Below are 18491 nucleotides of genomic sequence, written 5' to 3'. Positions count from 1 at the left end.
TCGCCCTCTTTGCCTTCTGCCCTCAATCTTTCCCAGAATTAGGGTCCTTTTCCAATGAGTCAGCTCTTCTCATCAGGTAGCCAAAGTACTGGAACTTCAGCTTTAGCATCCATCCTTCCAATGAATGAATACTCAGGACTAATTTTCTTTAGGATTGACTGGTTTCATCTCCTTGCAGTCCAAGTGTCTCTCAAGAGTCTTCTCCAACACCACAGCTCAAAACCATCAATTCTTCAGCTCTCAGCTTTCTTTATGGTCCAACTCTCACATCTATACATGACTACTGGAAAAACCATAGCCTTGACTAGACAGACCTTTGTTGGCAAAGTAATGTCTCTGCTTTTTACTATGCTGTCTAGGTTGGTCATAGCTTTTTATCCAAGGAGCAAGTGTCTTTTAATTTCATGGCTGCAGTCACCATCTGCACTGATTTTGGAGCCCAATAAAATAAAGGCCTTTCACTGTTTCCATTATTTCCCCATCTATTTGCTATGAAGTGGTGGGACCAGATGTCATAATCTTCATTTTTTGAATGTTGAGTTTTAAGCCAGGTTTTTCACTCCTGTTTCACCCTTATCAAGAGGCTCTTTAGTTCCTCTTCACTTTCTGCCATAAGGGTGGTGTCATCTGCATATCTGCAGTTATTGATACTTCTCCCGCAGTCTTGATTCCAGCTTGGGCTTCATCCAGCCCAGCATTTTGCTGATGTACTCTGCATAGAAGTTAAATAAGCAGGGTGACAATATACAGCCTTGACGTACTCTTTTCCTAATATAGGACCAGCCTTCCTCTGCCTCCCCTTGGGACCCTCGCTGGGGGGAAGTGGCTGCCTCGTGAGGAGGGACACAGCAGCTCTGGAAAGACACAGGTGACCCGTAAGTGGGACTCCCTCCCACCCTCACCTGTGAGGCTGGACCACACAGAGGCGGACGCCCAGCTCTGGCCAAGCCTTCTGATGCCTGCAGCGCCCATGACGCTAGGCCTGCATCCCGCAGACATCGAGCTCCCAGATAACCTGCCCCAAGCATCTCATTAAGAGAGAGGGTGAGAAAACTCTTTCCTAAGCTTCTAAATTCTGTCAGGAAGCAGATGGTGGTGATGGTAGCAGCCTCCCAACTGAGTTTCTATCCTTGGCCGCTTGTCTCTGAGATTGGTCTGGCTACCTCCACCCCTGGGTCTCTGGCCACAGCGGCCTTCCCTTAACCCCATGTGTTTCCCGTAGCTCCCACTCTCTCGGGACTTTTAAAATCCCCCTCATGTTTTGCAAGAAAATCGGCTCTTTCAGAAATGTATTAACTCACCCAGATTTCAAATGTATTATTCTTCCAAATGGCTGACAATTTTCACCTTTTAAAAGAATTTATTAGTTATTATATGTTTGTTTGGCTGCATGAGGTCTTAGTAGGGGCACAGGGGACCCTCGCTGCATTATGTGGGATCTTTTGAGTCACTATGCAAGCTCTTGTTGTGGCTCTGGGGCTCAGGAGCTGCAGCATGCGTAGGGTAAAGAAGTTAGGGAAGGTGAGGTTCGGAAAAAGGAGGAGACCAGCCCTTTCCAGGAACAGATCACCTTTAGTGAGGCGAGAAGGGGCAGCAGTCAGATTAGCGAGCTGTTGCACTAAATCGAGAAAAGAGTAAGTATATACAGGCATACATGTGGAAAGCTACTGTCTTAAGGGGGCCTGGTCTTATCCAAGGTTGTTCTGGAGTAGTTGTCTCTTAAACGGTTGGGGCAAGGAATTCTGGAGATCCGCCAGAGGCTGGGACCGGCCGGGAGCTGGGCCTAATCAACCTTAATGTCCATTTTTTCCTTTGGGTGAGAGAGTTCTTTGTTCTGCATAGAATGGTGGAGAGAACCTGGAGGGGAGTTTTAACTCCAGGCTATTTTGAGCCGTGTAACTTTCCTTCAGCAGGGAAGCTCAGTTGCCCCTTGGTGTGTGGGATTTTAGTTCTCTGATCCATGATCAGCGACTGAACCAGAGTCCCCCTGCATTGCCATGTGGATTCTTAGCCACTGGACCACTGGGGAGGTCCCTGAAAACTTCACTTTTAAAGCCTGAGATAACCAGCTTGATCTGTGGCGTTACCTAAGTGTACAGTTGAGTGCATGTGTCGAGTCACACAGGTATTTCATCAGGTTTTAGTCTTCCTTCATACATCTGCAGAAAGCGTGCACTCTGACCAAAACTCCGGCTTCCAAGTTCCAAAGTGATGACTGTAACACTGCCATCCACAGATTCCCAGCTAGCAGGTTCCCAGCTACACTTGGACAGCATCTCCGGTTTGCCTTGGGGCTCTTGCTGACACGGAGCACAGGTAAGTCCTAGTTCTGCTGCAGACAGTTCTTCCATGCGCTGAGCCCTGCCTCCACAGCGCCGGGCAGAGACAGTGGGACAAGAGCACGTAGCGCTTCTTACTTCTCTGGAAGGCATTGTTACGGCTTCTCTCAACTGTGTCCTGATTTAAGATAATCCAAACTAATAATCCTCAAAATAAAGCCATAATACAATTACCTGAAGACGACGAACTTTTTTTCAAAAACATAATTACAAAACTCTATTTAGTTACCTTATTTATGGATCAGTTGGTGAAAATTCTTGTTAGATACATAGTAACTATGAGCTAAAACTGATTTATTCATAGTTCAAATTCAAAACTGTGTACATTAGCTCTATTTTTTATTTGGATTGAATCAGCTTGAAGAAATCAGATCATTCTTCATCAGATTGAAGAAATTAGTAGACCAAAAGAGAAAGGATGTTTTTACCTACTCTCTAAGACTCTAAACTTTACTTCTGGTATTGTAAGGAAGTACTTTCTGTATTAGCCAGAACAATTCTTCATATTCCAGATGCTAGTTTTTTGAGGGCATAAGTATAACCCATTTAAGTGAGAAAGAAGCAGCAGGAAACAGATGTTCAGGAAGACTTTAGATAGCATGAATGACTGTGGCATTTTGCTCTGCCCTGTTTTCCATAACTGTTTTCTGGGCTTTTGATAATGTGGATTTTGAAAATAAGCAGACTTGCCTTTTCTAATTGATTAAATGGAGTGAAAAGGGAGAAAGAACTGACTCGCTGACGGTAGAAATCTGTGAAAACCCTTGGCAGCTCCCAAAGGTGTTGGTCTTTTTATTTGTTAACAATAACACTTGACTACGTTTGTTAACGTTGCAACAATTAGGTTTCTATTTTAATGGGGGTGCACAGTGCTCTTTGTACTTAATCCACACAGAACATACGAAAATGGCCTGTTCAATGGCTCCAGTGGAAAAATGCTGGCCAGGGGATGTTCGGGGAGGCATGATAGGGGGAAGGATGAGCTGCCCACTTGGCCTGCGAGCTGAGGAGGGGCAGGGAGCTGGCCGTGGTTTCCATCTCAGCTTCCACAGAATAAACAGAAAGCAGGCCAGTAACCTTGGCTCAAAGGAGTTGGGGTCTTCCCAGGGAGCTCGTTGGTAAAGAATCTGCCTGCCAAGGTCGGAGACGTGGGTTTAATCCCTGGGTCTGAAAGATCCCCTGGAAAAGGGAATGGCAACCCACCCCAGTATTCTTGCCTGGAGAACCCCGTGGACAGAGGACCCTGGTGGGCTACCGTCCATGGGGCCACAAAGGAGTCAGACACGACTGAACGACCGAACAACACTAGAGAGCTCTCTGCTCAGAGGCTCTCACACCATACCTGACAGTTGACATGTGAATTCAATCAACACCATGAACACTAGCTTATCATTTTAATGTATTTCATGTGTTCACATAGTTAATTTATCAAGGACATTTCACTTTTAATTTAGTTTTTGTTAAATTATAAAAATTTATCTTTAGAAATTGAGATACAAATGTAACTTTTAGAAAACTTTCCATGAAAGATTATGTATTTGTTATTAAAAAAAAAATTACACTTTCTTTTAGTCCTACCTTTTTTCAACCTTGTTCAGTGTAGCTGTTGGCAACTCTTATTGGTAGTAAGATGGTCTAACTTTTGAGGCCATAAATGAATCAGAGTGAAAACAATCTTAAAATTACCCTGAAAGGAAGAAAATTGAAGAGTACCATTCATTTTCCTTTGAAGTCTGCTTTGTTATATGTATATAAGACACTCGCACGTAGAACGCTCTGGGGTGGACCCCAAAGCAGAAACAACTCATGACATTAATGGCCATGTGCTCACACAGCCAGATTATGGACTGTAGCCCAGCAGGCTCCTCTGTCTACGTAATCCTCCAGGCAAGATTACTAGAGTGGGTTACCATGCCCTCCTCCAGGGGATCTTCCCAGCCCTGGGATCAAACCTAGGTCTCCTGCATTGCAGCAGATTCTTTACCGTCTGAGCCATCAGGGAAGCCACAAGATTATCTCAGGCTGTCGTCAATTTGTAGAGGGTCCCCATCTGTGTCTCCTGAGAATTTATGATCAAGGGGAAAGGCTCTGCTATTTTATTATTCTCTTTAATTTCAGTATGCTCTTATGTCTCTGCATGACTGTATAATTATAAAAAAATGTAATTGCCACTAGTTAGTAAAGGGTACCTGGTGCATTTTCAAAAACCTTCCCATGCAACTAGTACACTTTTTAGAACTTTTTTTTTTAATCATAAATGAAGTTTTTATTCATCAGCAGTGAAAATGACAGTGATAATAACTTGAGAACTTGGGATTTGATTTTAAGCATACTATTTTACAACATAAATTGAAAATATGGAAATAGAGATGGAAATAAAGATTTTTGTTTTATTTTAAGCACGTCGTCACTCAGATTGTTTCTGTAGTACTCTTGTGACTCATTCTGTAATGAAAAATATCTGCTGTGAAATGGTCAAGTGTTCAGTACTTATATTTGTGTTAAGACATAAGATCTTTTCAAAGGTCAGTTGTTTGAGGTTAGCATCTGAGGACTACCTGGTTTTTATCCTTCTTTATTTTTGTATTTCTCTACGATTGTGTCATTGTACTAATGCAAGGACATCCTCTGATGTCCATTATCATTATAAAGGCACTTTACATCCATCTTAATGATGAGTTGCTTAGCAACTGAGTAGGTGATGAAACCTACTGGATCTCCTTGCTGCCTTTTTGGAATATGTTGGGAACTAAATGGAGTATGATTTTTCACATTTTAGCATTCTACGATCTCTGAAGGTTTATAAGCAGTTTTATTTATTTGTTTTTGAATAGGGTTCACTTTTGTTTAAACCCAGACTTCCATGAATAGTGGGTTTCCGTTGTGGCTCAGCTGGTAAAGAATCCGCCTGCAATGCGGGAGACCTGGGTTCGATCCTTGGGTTGGGAAAATCCCCTGGAGAAGGGAAAGGCTACCCTCCAGTATTCTGGCCTGGATAATTCCATGGACTGGATAGTCCATGGGGTCACAAAGAATTGGACACAACTGAGCAACTTTCACTCCGTGAATAGGCTTTATTTTTGTTCTTCAATCCCAGACTTCCTTGTGACTTCTATTACTTGGAAGTTAATTACAACTTTTACCATATCTCTAAGAGATATTATTCCTAATAATTGAAGATTTGTTTCATATATTAGATTTTAGAGAGCTCAGTCTTAATCAGTCTTTGTAACTAGTCAATTAAAAATCATGCTATGTCCAAAATATAATGTTAGATTATTGTTAAATTGGCCTGATTTCTACCTTCAGCAAAGGTGTTTAAAATTCATCTGGAGCCACACAGCTTTATACTTACACTTGGTGTAGAAAGAAAGAAAGTGACGTCACTCAGTCGTGTCTGACTCTTTGCAACCCCATGGACTGTAGCCTACCAGAATCCTCAGTCCATGGGATTTTCCAGGCAAGAATACTGGAGTGGGTTGGTAAAGAATCTGCCTGCAGTGTGGGAGATCTAGTTTTGATACCTGGGTTGGGAAGATCCCCTGGAGAAGGAAATGGCAACCCACTCCAGTATTCTTGCCTGGAGAATCCCATGGGCAGAGGAACCTGGCGGACTACAGTCCATGGGGTTGCAAAGAGTCAGGCAGGACTGAATGACTAATACTTTTAATTTTCTGACAAAGAACGGCAGTGTTTGATAAGTGACCAACAAGTACAGAGAGCACAGAAGTTCAGGAAGGAAGCAAAAATCATACCTTTGATGTGATTCAGGACAGGATAACCATGATAGGTTTCTTGGATACCATAGAGGGATAAGAGAAAGCAGACCTTTCTGGATGGAGAAAATATAGCATCCTGAATTCCTCTTAGGTGTACAGAAATGCATAAAGGTAACAACATTTGTGAAGGCATTGTAAAGGTTTTTCTCTTAAACCATTCTAATGCGATTAGTATATAATTTAAAGTAGAATGCCTATCATTCACATGTGTTACATCAATGGATGGCTTACCTCATTAAATACCACACAGCCTTTGACTGTGTGGATCACAATAAACTGTGGAAAATTCTTAAAGAGATGGGAATACCAGACCACCTAACCTGCCTCTTGAGAAATCTGTATGCAGGTCAGGAAGCAACAGTTAGAACTGGACATGGGACAACTGACTGGTTCCAAATAGGAAAAGGACTACGTCAAGGCTGTATATTGTCACTCTGCTTATTTAACTTACATGCAGAGTACATCATGAGAAACGCTGGGCTGGATGAAGCACAAGCTGGAATCAAGATTGCTGGGAAAAATGTCAATAACCTCAGATATGCAGATGACACCACCCTTATGGCAGAACGTGAAGAAGAACTAAAGAGCTTCTTGATGGAAGTGAAAGAGGAGAGTGAAAAAGTTGGCTTAAAGCTCAACATTCAGAAAACTAAGATTATGGCATCCAGTCCCATCACTTCATGGCAAATAGATGGGGAAACAGTGGAAAACAGTGGCAAACTTTATTTTCTTGGGCTCCAAAATCACTATGGTGATTGCAGCCATGAAATTAAAAGACACTTACTCCTTGGAAGGAAAGTTATGACCAATCTAGACAGCATATTAAAAAGCAGAGACATTACTTTGCCAACAAAGGTCCATCTAGTCAAGGCTACGGTTTTTCCAGTAATCATGTATGGATGTGAGAGTTGGACTATAAAGAAACTGGAGTGCTGAGGAATTGATGCTTTTGAACTGTGGTGTTGAAGAAGACTCTTGAGAGTCCTTTGGACTGCAAGGAGATCCAACCAGTCCATCCTAAAGGAAACCCCAATACTTTGGCTACCTGATGCGAAGAACTGACTCATTGCAAAAGACTCTGATGCTGGAAAAGATTGAAGGCGGGAGGAGAAGGGGACAACAGGGGATGGGATGGTTGGATGGCATCACCGACTTGATGGACATGAGTTTGGGTAAACTCCAGGAGCTGGTGATGGACAGGGAGGCCTGGCATGCTGCAGTCCACAGGGTCGCAGAGTTGGACACAACTGAGCGACTGAACTGAACTGAACTGAAAGATGTCTACAGCAAAAAGACTAATAGTGTTATAATTGGAGTTACACAAGAAAGAATGTGATACTCCAGTTCTTATTTTGAGTTAAACCACTGTTCCATTCAGTTAGCAAGTAGTAAGTACCTCAGAGAGTCAGACACGACTGAGCACCCATGCACACATCATAAACAGAAATGGAGAAGCAATGTAATACAACAATGTTTATGGCATATTTAATACTCCCAGACAGTCACATGATTCCATGTTTCACTTTTACACCTGGAATACACTGGACATTGATATTTTTTTAATGCTCGGTTTCAAGGCATTTTGTTCCCCTACAGTGAGCCAATCAACCCAGAACCACCACTAAAAAGTCACTCTTTCCATTACACTGTCCCTATTATCATGAATCAGGCAATTCTCTGTGTATTTCCTTCTAAATTCTCAATTCTATTCTCTCAGTTGAGTTTTCTCTCCATGGATCAATTTCTTACTGTGTTACTTACTTTATAATAAAAATTCTCCATAGATGATGATGTAAATTCTCCAGGTTTCTTCTTTTTGCTTGGACATGTTAAACCCTTTGACTTGCCACATGATTTTACAGCCATATTGATAATTTCCACAACAAGTTCTGTTGGGATTTAAAAAAAATTATTGGAGTATTCTACTGGGATTTTAATTAAGATTAAATCTATGGGTCAATCTGGGGAGAAGTGATAGCCTTACAATATTGAAGTTTTTAATCCACAAATCTGATGTATCCTTTATTTAGGTTTTTAAATGTTTCCCCTTTAATCTTCTTCAATAATATTTTATAGTTTGCAGTCTAACTTGTACTAGATTTATTCCTAGGTATTTGGTCTTTTATGCATTTTTGGTAAATCATATTTAAAATTCTTTTGTTTTCAGTTTATTTTTATTTTTATAAAGGAATACAATGGATCACTGACCTGTGTCCAGTGATCATCTTAAATTCAAATTTATTTTAAAAATTGTTTGGATTTTTGACACAATCATATTGTATACAATATATGATGGTTTTTTCTTTCTTATTTCCAGTTCCTATGACTTTCATCTCTTCTTTGTAGCCTAACTACACTGGTTCAAGAGTAATTCTTTCTTTTATATACTTTTTTAAATTTATTTTTTTATTGAAGGATAATTGCTTTACAGAATTTTGTTGTTTTCTGCCAAACCTCAACATGAATCAGCCACAGGTATACATATATTGCCTCCCTTTTGAACCTCTCTCTCATCTCTCTCCCCATCCCACCCCTCGAGGTTGACACAGAGCCCCTGTTTGAGTTTCTTAGCCACACAGCAAATTCCCTTTGGCTATCTATTTTACATATGGTGATGTAAGCTTCCATGTTACTCTTTCCATACATCTCACCCCCTCCTCCCCTCTCCCATGTCCTTAAGTCTATTCTCTATGTCTGCTTCTCCACTGCTGCCCTGTAAATAAATTCTTCAGAACCATTTTTCTAGATTCCATATATGTGTGTTAGAATATGGTATTTATCTGGCTCACTTCACTCTGTATAATAGGCTCTAGGTTCATCCACCTCATCAGAACTGACTCAAATGTGTTCCTTTTTATGACTGAGTAAATACTCCATTGGGTATATGTACCACAACTTCTTTATCCATTTATCTGTCGATAGACATCTAGGTTGCTTCCATGTTCTAGCTATTGTAAATAGTGCTGCAATGAACAATGGGATATATATGTCTTTTTCAACCCTGGTTTCCTCAGGGTATATGCCTAGAAGTGGGATTGCTGGGTCATATGGTGGTATTATTCCTAGTTTTTTAAGGAATCTCCATACCATCTTCCATAGTGGCTATATCAATTTACATTCCCACCAACAGTGTAAGAGCACTCTCTTTTCTCCACATCCTCTCCAGAATTTATTGTTTGTAGACTTTTTCATGATGACCATTCTGACAGGTATGAGGTGATATTTCATTGTGGTTTTGATTTGCATTTCTCTAATAATGAGTGATGTTGAGCATCTTTTCATGTGTTTGTTAACCATCCGTATGTCTCCTTTGGACAAATGTCTGTTTAGGTCTTTTTCCCATTTTTTGATTGGGTTATTTGTTTTCCTGGTATTGAGTTGTATGAGTTGCTTGTATATTTTGGAAATTAATCCTTTGTCAGTTGTTTCATTTGCTATTATTTTCTCCCATTCCAAGGGTAGCCTTTTCACCCTGCTTATAGTTTCCTTTGCTGTGCAAAAGCTTTTAAGTTTAATCAGGCCCCACTTGCTTACTTTTGCTTTTATTTCCATTACTCTAGGAGGTGGATCATAGAGGATCTTGCTTTGATTTATGTCATCAAGTGTTCTGCCTGTGTTTTCCTCTAAGAGCTTTATAGTTTCTGGTCTTACATTTAGGTCTTTAATTCCATGTTCCTGGGTAAGAAGAATCAATATTATGAAAATGACTATACTATCAAATGCAATATACAGATTCAATGCAATCCCTATCAAATTACCAATGCCATTTTTCACAGAACTAGAACAAAAAATTTCCACAATTAATATGGAAACACAAAAGACCCTGAATAGCCAAAGAAGTCTTGAGAAAGAAGAATGGAGCTGGAGGAATCAAGCTTCCTGACTTCAGGTTATACTACAAAGCTACAGTCATCAAGACAATATGGTACTGGCACAAAAACAGAAATATAGACCAATGGAACAAGATAGAAAGCCCAGAAATAAACCCATGCACCAATGGGTACCTTGTTTTTGACAAAGGAGGCAAGAATAGGAAAAGAGAGCCTCTTCAATAAATGGTGCTGGGAAAACTGGACAGCTACATGTAAAAGAATGAAATTAGAACACTTCCTAACACCATACACAAAGATAAACTCAAGCTGGATTAAAGACCTACATGTAAGACCATAAACTATAAAACCCTTAGAGGAAAACATAGGCAGAACACTCGATGTCAAGTGTAATTCCTAACAGAAATTACAGTGGTTTCCCCCTCTGATCTTTAATGTGATAGGTTGCATTCCTAAAGATAAGCCACTCTTACTTGCCAAAAGTGAAGAGGGACCAAAGAGCTTCTTGATGAAAGTGAAAGAGGAGAGTGAAAAAGCTGGCTTAAAACTCAACACTCAAAAAATCAAGATCATGGCAAATAGAAGGGGGAAAAGTGGAAGCAGTGACAGGTTTTATTTTCTTGGGCTTCCAAATCACTGCAGATGGTGACTACAACCATGAAATTAAAAGATGCTTGCTCCTTGGAAGAAAAGCTCTAACAAACCTAGACAGCATATTGAAAAGCAGAGACATCACTTTGTGGTGAGCAGAGAGAGCTGGGACTCAATAAAATCTCTTTGGGTTGTAAATTAGCTCTTTTTCTCACTCTCTTTTTATTTTTCCTAGAAGGGACATCTTGAGTTATTGCCTTGCTCTGTCTGGCTGAGTTTCCTTAGTGTATGAGTATTCTAGATTTATCCCTGTGGCTACTGTAAGGTGAATGCAGAGAAAAGAGAGCAGGCCGGGCAGGCAGGCAAAGAAAAGGGAAGTTTATTAGAAGGAAAAGAGAGGGTGACTGGCCCCTAAGCAGAACCAGGGGCTCCCTTTCTGATGGGGTCTTTCATATAGCCCACCAATGAAAAATTCTCTGATGGTTAATTTTTAGTCTGTAGTTGAGTCCTGTGGTCGCGTAGTCAGAAGTCTGGAATCCACTGATCTCATAGCCTTGAGAAGGTAGGTGCCAGTGGGAAAACAGAATGTTGTTTGGCCAATTTAGTCAGTCTCAAGGGTCACTGTGATTTTGTTCTTTGTTTGCGAGGTCAACATCATGAGCCATTTCTACCATGAACCCCCAAGTAGACCATAACATTCAGCCTTTTTGATTTGGGATAAGAGCCGAAGGCCAATCTTCCCTAACTGCTTCCTGCAGGACAGGGGCACATGGGGGTGAGATGAGAAAAGCCTGGAATGTGGGTCAAGGGGATTTGTGTGGGGTCAAAGTTTTTGAGCAAGCTAGAAGTAGCTCATGGATAGTTCAGCTGGTAAATGCTCATTAGCGGTCCTGAAGAAATTTTGCAAAAAGATGCATTAAACATGGGCCAAAAGTTAAAATAAGGGTAAGGAGAAGAAGAAGCCCTAGCAAAGGTAGGACCCAGGGCAACCAATTCCAATTGCTTAACCAGTTTTCCCATGAATTACTGATGTGTTTACATATTCTAGAGGCCCTGTTTGTCAGATTTCTTGCTGTTTCCTTTACAACATGGTGGCTCAACTGGTAAAGAATCCACCTGCAATGTAGAAGATCTGGGTTCAATCCCTGGGTTGGGAAGATCCCCTGGAGAAGGGAAAGGCTACCCACTCCAGTATTCTGGCCTGGAGAGTTCTATGGACTGTATAGTCCATGGGGTTGCAAAGAGTCGGACACAACTGAGCAACTTTCACTTTCTTTCTTAACAATGCCTGATTTGTTGGTGTAGAAGCAGAATGCTTCCTCCAAAAACAGACATAGGCCCATTTTCTGCTGTAAGAAGGTCTAATGCTCTTCTGTTTGGAGGACCACGACTGCCGGGGGAATCTAGCTGGTTTTGGATAGTGATAAGGCTAGCAGCTATTTCTTCTAGGCTCTCAGTGAGGTCTTTAGAAAGGCTTTGGTAGTAATTTAAAGAGGTTGTAAGTCCTGCTGTCCTTGTTCCAATCCCAGCTGCTATTCCTATATTTATCAATAGAGGAATGAATTGAATTGCCCATTTGGGTCGGTTATGAATTAGTGGGATAGGGAGGGTCTGTAAGGAATATGTAGTTGCCAGGTTATGCCAAAGGATTGGGCTACTTGTTGAATAATTTGGGAAATGAAAGCTGGCCCATTATCAGATTGGAGAGAGAGTGGGAGGCCAAAGTAAGGGATGACTTCTTGTATGAGAAACTCAACGTTACTCAGTTTCTGAGGCAGTTTCTGATCTCGTAGGAAAAGCCTCAGTCCACCCTGAAAAAGTGTCTCTGACAGTGAACATGAGTTTTAATTTTCGTGTTGGAGACATGTACATGAAGTCAATTGGCCGGTCCTCTCCTGGGATATGACCTCGAGCCTGATGTGTTGAGAGTGAGGCTTTAGGGCTCCCTGTGGTAAGACTGATGAGCAGATAATGCAAGAGTGAGTGACTTGTTGTAGGAGTGAAAGAATGTTAGGATAGGTGATAAGAGGTCTTCAGTTCAGTTCAATTGCTCAGTCGTGTCCGACTCTTTGCGACCCCATGGACTGCAGCACGCCAGGCTTCCCTGTCCTTCACCAACTCTCAGAGCTTGCTCAAACTCATGTTCATCGAGTCAGTGATGCCATAAGAGGTCTTAAGAGATAATAAAGAGGTTTAGTGCCTACTTGAAGGGCCTGATGAATGTCTGTAAGAATCTCTGTGGCCTGAGATCAGGGAAGGACATAGCAGCCCTGTTTTTGTAACCAGTCTCCTTGTAGTTGTGCTCTCTCTTGTAATAATCGTGTGTTTTCTTCATGGCGGTGAAGGGGTTTTATGTTGGAGGTTACTATAAATTATTGAGCTGGTGATGGAGTGAGACTTGTTTTGCTTCTCTGTCTTCGGTGTTGTTGCCCCATGAAATGAGGTCTGAGGCCCCCTGGTGACCTTGGCAACATATGATGCCTACTTCAGCTGGCATATTAGCTGCTTTTAAAAGTTGGAGTATAAGCAGGGCATTAGTTATGGGAGAACTTTTAGCCGATAGGAGCCCTCGCTCCTTCCAGATGGCAGCATGTAAGTGTATGATGTGGAAAGCACATTTAGAATCAGTGTATGTGTTTGCTCTCTTGTTAGCTGCGAGGGTAAGTGCTCTAGTAAGTGCAATAAGTACTGCCTTTTGGGAAGAGGTTTCTGAGAGGAGAGGTTGGGATTCAATAATTTCAGTGTCAGAGACAACTGCACATCCAGCTACCTTTTTTCCTTCTGATGTCATAGAAGAGTTGCCATCAATATACCAAGTAAAGTCAGGGTTATTTAAAGGTGTTGAGGAAATGTGGGAGAAATGGGGTATCAGGTCCTCTAATGCCTCTTTGCAAGTATGGGTGGGGGAGCTCAGAAGAATTTGGGATAAGGATGGCAGGGTTGAGAGTAGGGCAGCGTTCAAAGGAAAACTCGGGAGATTCAAGAAGGGTGTCATGAATTAGTTGAATGCGTGAAGGAGATAGAAGGGTCATGGATTTGTGAGGAAGTCCTTAAAGTCATGTGGTGAGTGAGTGACAGTGGGTGCTCCAAAAGTCAGGTTTTTACTTTCCTGAGTGAGGAGCGCAGCTGCTGCCAGAGCACGTAGGCAGGCTGGCTGTCCTCGAATTGTGGTATCTAGTTGCTTTGACAGATAAGCAACAGGGGTGAAGGAGGGGCCCTAATTTTGTCTCAAAACTCTTAGGGCAATTTTGTGTCTCTCAGTAGTGTATAAAGGGGTGAGAAAGGTCAGGAAGTGTGACAGCTGGGGCTTGCTTAAGGGTGTTAAAGCCTGAATGGACATTTGGCTTTAGCTCTAGGGGTTCTGAAAGACCTCCTCGGATGGCTTGATATAGGGGTTGTGCCAAGAGGGTGAAATTAGGAAACCAGAGGCGTAGATATCAAGCTAACCCCAAGAAGGACAGGATCTCTGCTTTTGATGTAGGGAGTGGTAGGGTAGATATCAGGGACTTTCTGTCGGTAGTAATATATCTTTTTGTTGGTAATAAAAGGACTGTAAGATAGGTGACTCTAGGAAGAGAGAGCTGAACCTTGGTGGGAGATACTCGATAGCCTCGATTGGCTAGAAAATTGAGGAGTTGTATAGTGTGTTGTTGAGAGTGTGTAAGCGAAGGACTACAAAGGAGGAGATCATCCACATATTGGAGGACAGTACTCAGAGTAAGGTCAACAGAGGTTAGGTCTGATGCTAGAGCTTGGCCAAAGAAATGAGGGCTATCATGAAAGACTTGTGGACTGGCCTTGTCAGCCGTTGGGAGCGAGGACTGTCTGGATCGGTCCAGATAAAGACAAAGAGGTCTTGAGAGTTTGGGTATAAAGGGATGGTAAAGAAGGCATCCTTGAGGTGTAGAACAGTGAAGTGGGTAGTGGAAGAGGGAATATGAGAGAGAAGAATATAGGGATTTAGAACTACTGGGTGTATGGGGATGATAGCCACACTGATAACTCTCAGGTCTTGGACCAGGCAATAGGAGCCATTTGGCTTTTTGATGGGTAGGACAGGGGTGTTATAGGGAGAGTGGCTTGGGAGCAAGAGACCCTGATGTAGGAGTTTAGTGATGATAGGCTTTAACCCTCGTTGATGTTTTTGGGAGATTGGATATGGTGGTTGATTAGGGAACTTAGAAGGGTTTTTGAGGTGGATATGAATTGAGCATGGTGAGAGGTGACAGATAGGCTGTCTGTATCCCAAACTATGGGGCTTATGGACGAGGAGGGCAAGAGGGTGGGGGAAGAGAAGGTGGGGTTGAGGAGCAGTAGCCAGGCTAGATCAGAAGGTGGGCCTGGGACAGTAATAGAGGCTTTGAATTTTGAGAGAAAATCTCTCCAAGAATAGGAGTGGGGCATTTTGGGAGTATGAGAAAAGAATGGGAAAATGGGGTATCTTGAAGTGTGCAAAGTAGAGGCTCAGTTATTTGTAGTGTAGATATTAAACCATTAATCCCCATAACAGAGACCTGAGACCTTGGATTCTCCAGAGTAGGCAGGCAGAGCAGAGTAAGTGGCCGCCCATGTTGATGAGAAAAGAGATTGGCTTACCTGCCACTTTGAGTTACCCCGGGCTCCATAGAGTTGCTGAGCGTTGGGGCCTGGGGCCCTGGGCAACTTCAGTCCTCAGCGGCGAGCCCGAGGAGGCTGGGCAGAGCTGGGCCGGAGGACTCCTGCTCGGGACCAGCAGGGGATGTCCGGATCCCTGGAGGGGGATTTGGGCAGTGGACCTTCCAATGTCCCTTTATGCCTCAGCTGGGACACGGGCCTGGAGGGGGCCTCGGTTTAGGCCTGAGAGGGTCCAGTGACCGTCTTTGCCGCAGGTGAAGCAGGGCCCGGGGGGCTTCCTGTCTTTGTTGATTGATGGAAACGTGGAGCCATGTAGGGTGGTGGCTAAAAGGTGGTATTTAACCTGATCCCCCTGGGCCTTCTCTAGATTTGTCTTCTCTTCCTGGTTATTGAAAATCTTAAAGGCTAAATTTAAAAGGTCTCGTTGAGGGGTTTGAGGGCCTTCTTCTGCCTTTTTAGTTTCTTTCAGATATCTGGGGACGACTGGGGGACAAAATAGGTGTTAAGGACAATAGTGCCCTCTGTTGAAGTGGGGTCTAATCTTGTATGTTTTTGTAGGACTTCCGTTAACCTGGCTAGATAGAAATTGTGCCTGGTTTTCGTCTAGTCCTTGAGTTATTAGCCAGAGTTTATCAAGGTTGACGGCTTTATGCCCTGCCTTTTGAAGGCCCATAATGAGGCAAGCAACCCTGTGATTATGGGCTGTTCATCCAGGTCTCCCTGCCTGATAATCCCAGTTGGCATCATCTCGGGGGACAGCCGTGGCCCCTGTGGGCTTCAGTACTGTCTGTCCTGTGTGTGCCTGGGAGGCCTGCCTTACTCGTTCCTACTCTCCTGGGAGAAGAGTGGAGGAAAGTATGATGTAAATATCATGCCAGGTTAAGTCGTAAGACTGGGTAAGATACTTGGATTCTTTTAGATAATTATCAGGGTCTGAAGAGAAGGAGCCAAGCTGCTTTTCGATCTGAGACAGATCGGTGAGGGAGAGTGGGACGTGAACCCCAGCAAGGCCTCCCGCTCCAGCTGCTCCCCATACAGGGAGGAGAGGAGCCGGGTAAGGAGTGGGGTCCTGCGGTGAAGTTTCCTGCTTTAAAGTTGTTCAGGGCCGGGTATGGGGAGGGGATCTTGGGAGGGAGGTCGGGGTAAAGCCTTGGGACTCTCTGGTAGAGGGTGGGGCTGAGGTCTCAGAGCTTATCTCAGGCACAGGCTGGGGAGTGGGGCTGGAGCGGCAGAGGAGGCCTGCCCTTGAGAAGGAGGGAGGGAGGAGGGGACGTAAGGTGGACGTTGTGAAACTGGATCTGGAGCAGCTGCAAGGGGATTGGGAGCGATAGGGGGTGGACTGTGGTTGGATGGATCGAAGGAAGAAGAAGAAAAGTCTGAACAGGGATTAGGAGATAATGTATGAGGAGGATGTGGCCCAGAGTGGGCTAAGAGCATTTGAGAAGTAGAACAGAATTCACAGAGAGGGTCGTGAGCGGACAGCGAAGAAGGCCTGGACACAAGGGATCTCTGACCACTTGCTGTTATGGCGGCAGACGTTACTGAGGTTTATAATCAAGAGTTCTGTTTTCTGGCCATTGGGACCTATTATCAAGTCTGTACTGTGGCCTGACAGTGTTAGAATAGTAAATAAGTCTTTTTGGTCTAATTGCCCCTTGGAAGCCCAAGACTTTTAGGTTTTGGAGAAGGCATCCTAGAGGAGCAGATTTTGAGGGCTGGGATTGAGAATTTCCCATCACGGATGAATAGGAAGGGTAGACAAGGGTGAGGGGAAAGTGAGGAGAAAGGTCCAAGAGAAAAGGCATCCCTGTTCTCAGGACCGTCTCAGAGAGTAATAATAGTCTGCTTTGAAGTGGGTGTCCCCTATTTCAGAGTCAGATGGGGCACAAGGCCGAGGGCCCAAGGGCCTTGGGGATCCAAGAGAGACGCTTGTCGCAGTTTCTCGGCCAGGTCCCAGGGAGGGGACCACGGGAGGTGGGCTCGGGAGAGGAGCCCACCAAGTTGCGGTGGATCTTCCCTCCCAGGTTCCAGCCCCAGAATGTAAGGCAAGTGCAGAGAAAAAGAGGGCGAGCGGGCAGGCAGGCAAGAAAAGGAAATTTATTAGAGGGAAATGAGAGGGTGACTGGCCTTTAAGGAGAACCAGTGTCCCCCCTTTCTGACGGGATCTTTCTTACACCCTGCCAATGAAAAACTCTCTGAAGGGATGGTTAATTTTTAGCCTGTAGTTGAGTCCTGTGGTCACGTAGCGAGGTCTGGAACCTGGCGGTCTCGCAGCTTCGAGAAGATAGGAGCCAGCGAGAAAACAGAATGCCATTTGAGCAATTTGGTCAGTCTCAAGGGTCACTGTGATTTTGTTCTTTGTTTGTGAGGTCAACATCATGAGCCATTTCTACCGTGAGCCCCCAGGCAGGCCCGATGAGTTCCCAGGGGCACCATTTCCTCATTTGGTGGTATTTTGACATGCCTGAGCGGTAGTCCATCGTACATACGGAGCACACCTTGTTGGAGCCTTAATCTGTTGGTGAGGTCTTGCTGTTTATTGGTGTCGCTCTTGTAGGTGGTGCTGCAGCGCTCGTTGGGGTGCCCGTGTCTTTGGAAAGATGGATTTCTCGGGATCTAGGACCAGATGGGAGAATGTTAGATCCTAGGCTTAGCCTTTCTCAATAGTTTATTTTCAGGCATTCGGAGACTGTCAACTATCCTTCGTTTTGCCAGACTACTTTCCCGTCGACTGTGTAGGGGGTTCTTCTTACTCAATGGCATTCCTGCAGTAATTAGGGATGCAGAGCATCTTGGCCTGTGGTGGAGATTTGGGTTTTGTATTGTTTTATTTCCTAAAGGTTGTGCAGAAAATTTCCCTTTGCTGTTGACTTCCTGAAAGTCCATGGTACTTGGAATTTCTTTCTGCAATGCCCACCCCAGGAAATGGCCTGAGGGCAGCAGTCATTGACAGTTGCCCAGGACATCTGAATGTTGGTTTAAAACTCAACATTCAAAAAACAAAGATCATGGCATCCCGTCCCATTACTTCCTGGCAAATAGATGGGGACATAATGGAAACGGTAACAGACTTTATTTTGGGGGGCTCCAAAATCACTGTAGATGGTGACTATGGCCATGAAATTAAAAGACACTTGCTCCTTAGAAGAGAAGCTATGACCAATCTAGACAGCATGGTAAAAAGCAGAGACATTACTTTGCCAACAAAGGTCCATCTAGTCAAGGCTGTGGTTTTTCCAGTAGTCATGTATGGATGTGAGAGTTGGACTATAAAGAAAGCTGAGTGCTGAAGAATTGATGCTTTTGAACTGTGGTGTTGGAGAAGACTGGTGAGAGAC

At 43.5% G+C, this 18491-nt stretch overlaps 1 long non-coding RNA gene across 1 annotated transcript in view; it reads right to left on the bottom strand.

Moving 5' to 3' along the window:
• Positions 1-17264: 17264 nt before the first annotated feature.
• Positions 17265-18491, bottom strand: part of LOC133067443 (uncharacterized) — a 73407-nt gene continuing 72180 nt past the window's right edge. Inside the window, exon 3 of the long non-coding RNA XR_009695256.1 lies at positions 17265-17769. This is a non-coding gene — a long non-coding RNA (uncharacterized LOC133067443). The remainder of the gene's footprint in view (positions 17770-18491) is intronic.

This window comes from Dama dama, chromosome 12 (assembly GCF_033118175.1).
Source record: "Dama dama isolate Ldn47 chromosome 12, ASM3311817v1, whole genome shotgun sequence".
Lineage (NCBI taxonomy): Eukaryota > Metazoa > Chordata > Mammalia > Artiodactyla > Cervidae > Dama > Dama dama.
The sequence above is the reverse complement of the archived record's forward strand: the minus strand, read 5'-3'. Positions and strand labels throughout refer to the sequence as shown.